This window comes from Trichomycterus rosablanca, chromosome 11 (assembly GCF_030014385.1).
Source record: "Trichomycterus rosablanca isolate fTriRos1 chromosome 11, fTriRos1.hap1, whole genome shotgun sequence".
NCBI lineage: Eukaryota > Metazoa > Chordata > Actinopteri > Siluriformes > Trichomycteridae > Trichomycterus > Trichomycterus rosablanca.
This window is the reverse complement of record NC_085998.1, coordinates 39,641,853-39,646,145: the sequence shown is the minus strand read 5'-3', so window position 1 is coordinate 39,646,145 and position 4,293 is coordinate 39,641,853.

Genomic DNA, 4,293 nt, shown 5'->3' with positions numbered 1-4,293 from the left:
TAAACCCTGAAGACTCTCGTCTGACTGTAGGACCGCGGTCGTTCCAGACCGGACACGCCCGTTCTCCAGCGCTCGGGTTCGATCCTGTACAGACCGGGCGTCGGTTGTTTGTTAGGATCATCACATGATCTGAGCTCATCGTTTATACAATCGTGTAAATTTTTAAAAGAAATTGTCGAACTGTTGACGGATTTTATGACGCTCTCAAATCAAACTGTGAATCAGGGATCTCAGTAGCATTTTGTATGATCATTTGTTTTAAGTACTTATTTTAAACATAGCCGCTTCCTAATATCTAGCAGATTATTTTTTTGTTCACAATAAATCCCATAATAATCAAAAAATCCTGAATCCTGCTGCAAAGAACCGACATTCAGATCATTTTTCTGCATTTTTTGTCTCAATTTTTCTCTTAATCGAGTCGTATTGAGTTACTAGAGCTATTCATGCCAAAGAACCCAACAGTCCTGTGGTGTTTTACAGAATAACATGCCAGTGTCGGTAACGTTTGTGGAAGACGCTTTACAATCAGGTTATCTACTAATTATGCACAAATAAATCATGAATTAGTGGAGTACTGTTTGGAAACTGACGTATTTGCTTTATTATTAATTAACGAGCATCATTCATTAATAATGATGCATTTCCCCAGAACTAATAAACTAATAAATAATAAAGTTTAAGTTTAATTTCTCCCCTAATACTTGGTTACCCATAGCTGGGCCACATGAACAACGACTGGTCTGTTGTTCATACAGGGGTGGGGTATTAAGCCGGATAGGGACTCATCGTAACTGATGCACTATGCCCCCTGCTGGCTGGGTGATGGCGCCTGCACAGAGACGGGGAAAGAGTGCGGATCAGGGTGTGTCTCTCCGTACACAGTGCTGATCCGCATTGTACTCCTCAAAGTGTAGGTGATAAGATTCATATGGCTGCTGTCCACGTGTCGGAGGGGGCGTGGGTTAGCTTCGTTCTCCTCAATCAGAGTGGGGATCGGCATTGGTGGAGAGGAAGCGTGACGCAATCGGGTAATTAGACTCGCTAAAAAGTCAGTTTTATATATATATACTCGATTACTTTACCATCTTGAGCTCGTGAGTTTGAATCTCAACTCTGCTACCGGTAGGCCGAAGGAGATTCCTCATAAGTGCTGCAGTTACGCCCTCCGCTGGCTGATCGATGTCACTGCACAGAGACGGGGGATAACGGAGATCAGTGCGTGACTCTCTGAACTCGTCTGGTGCAGGTGAAAAGAAGCGGTCAGTCAGGAGTACAAGTGAAATACCATCTAGGAATTGGATACGACTAAATTCGAGGGATAATGCATTAAAATACACCAGTTGATTTGCTCTTGCGTGGTCATTAGTAAACCTTGTTGTAAAGTGATTTGCTGCGTCTCTGCGTGGTTTGGGGGCCTCGTTATGGGGGTCATTTCAAATCCAGATGTGGTCTCTGGGTTCTCAGGGGCCCCAGGCGGAACACGGAGGGTTAATGTGATTGACTGTTAATTTGAATGTGCTGAAACAGAATATGAGTAAAGAATGAATATAATCACATATTCATTCACACACTTTAATATAAGATCATTTGGGACTCATTCATGACGTGTACGAGATTTTATTCTTAATAACTGAGATTCTGTTTAAGAAATCAAATCAATACAATTCTAATAAGGAATAAAAAAATCACCCAGTAATAATGTAAACAAACTGAAGTCATTTTTATTCTTTATTTCTTTATTTGATTATTTCTCACATAAACTCCATCTCATCTCGTATACACACACAGATGGATATACCTCAACTACCTGTATTTAAACACTTTGTGATAATAAATGTCTACAATAATAATAAAAAAGTTGTAATAATAAAACAATTAAAGAGAAATTGACTCTTATATTCTCGTGTTTCTTTGCATTGACACTCCGGTAGTTTCTATAAATGCAAACGTTTATTTAAAGCAGTTAAACAAAGAATCAAGTGTTTTATTCGGGGGTAAACGTGCCATGCAGGGCATTGTGGGATGTAATACTGGTATTTGTAGTGTTAAATGAACACTTGAAGGTAAGTAGAACTGGATCCTGTCATTTTGCCCCGACCGGCCCGCGTGAGCTCAGTGGTGATCAGGAATCAAATGCGTTGGTCAACAGAGCTCAGGAGGGATGTGAGGCACCATCTAGTGGACATGATCGGCAGTGCCTGCAGCAGACACGTTTCTGCTAGGGTGGGATGACCGGACTGTGTAGGCGATTTCTTCAAATGCTGTGTAAGGACCCTGATTGGCAGATAGAAGCGTCTGTGCAGAATGCATGGGTGGGAAAGGGTTCTGCTAGGGGCTGCACGCGGGTCAGAGGAGGTGTGAGCACCAATATACCCACCTCACCTACAATCAGGGATCCACCAGCAGGGGGAGACAAACTAGTTACGATAAACTGGGAGAAAAATGTAGAAATAAAATAGAAAATAGAGCATCTTTTACGCCCAGAGAACCCTGATTTACTGGGTACTGGACTGTCCTCAGGACTGCAGCGACACATACATGGTTGATTTGTTGACCTGGTATTGGTGAATCAGGTGCAGTAGTGTTGTTGGGGTTTTTAAACATCATTTTAATGCTGGGAGGGCAATATAGCTCCAATCCCAATAAGGGAAACGCTCCAGTCTCTATCTGTAGACCTACACTGTATGTTCCCAACAGACTCAACCTGTTTCTCAGCACATTAAAGTTCAAGCGATGGATTGAAGTTGGCAATAACTCACACACTCATACTTAAATAATTCGAGCCCCTTACAGCCGCTTCACAGATCAGAACAGAACAGATCCAGTTACTGTTAAAGCTCTTAATGTTCTTTTTTAATCCTGTTTAACTGCACTGATGCTGCGGAGGCCACAGAGGTCTTTACTGGGTCTCTAAAGAGGTGTTAAATGAACCCCATGCTGCCCGTTCCTGATTTACGAGCGCACCGATGACAGGTCCAAGCGAGAGCTGAAATCTGACCCGTGGGTCACCGATATCCCCGTAAAGCCGTTACTAACAGCTCAGCATGACGCGCTGGTGCTCACTCGAGCTATCACAGCCATAAATACAGCTCAAAACTAAACACAGAACTGTTCCTTCACATCGAACCTTTTTATTTATCCAGGATGGAACCCTGGCTGGAACCTCTGGCATGTGGTGGCACGAGGCCACGGTACGCCTGGCAAGCCACGGCTCACAGCATTCCAGGAATTACAGCAATCGATGATCTCTCAGCACGGCTATCATCGAGCACACACCCGTTTTATTCACGCCTACCACCCACAAGAACAGAAAAACAGAACACACAAAGTGCTGCCCACCGTGCTACCCACTGCGCCAACCTAACGGTGTAGAAACAAACCGTCCACGATGCATAATTTCATTTGAGCGTCTTTACACAAAAGAAAGTACAAAACATTTATAATACAGAATGTTTGAACAGGTCAGTTTACAGAGCTCATGCATCAGCTGGAATTATTTCTACAGCTTTATTTATAATTACTTTTTTATTATTTATCTCATCATGTACAGAAAGACTAAGAATAAAAATGCTGCCACACCCACGACACAAATCTAAGATTTAAGAGGGAGTTCATTTCAACACGTGTACATTACGTTTGGGATTCTAACACGTCATATTTATGTATGGAAGGACAAAAACAGAATTTGTTATTGGTTATAAAATACAATTTGTGTATATATTATATTCACCTTTAACAAATATGATCGAGTTGCAGAAAAACCTTTTTTTTCTGGATCTGGAAATGTTTTTATTAGATCTGGAACCATTTTTACTGGATCTGGAACCGCTGGTGGTGGAACTTGGGTTAGATTCGGTACTAGAACAAGTATTTATGACATTAGATCTGGAAAACCTTGTACTAAAGGTGGGATCTATTTAAACTAAGACCCGTGTTGGTACTGAAGCTGGAATTAAGTGCTCACACTGGGACATTTGGTTCTAAAACCAGTGCTTTTGACATGGCACCTTTTGGTAAGGTGCAGGAGCAACAGTTGCACAAGGAGCTGCAAACATTTTAATGTCTACAAATGACACAAAACTTTTACACAGTATATATAGTTTATACAAAAATCACACAAACTGTGTAAAGAAACATAAATAAACAAAAGCCGGAACAAAAGTGGCGGACACACGCAGAGATGTTACCTAACAAAATGTTTAATAATAAGAAAAGAAATGACAACACAGGACAGGTTTAAACAAGACAAGACCAGATACAAACACACATGACCTATGCTATGCTAGATGC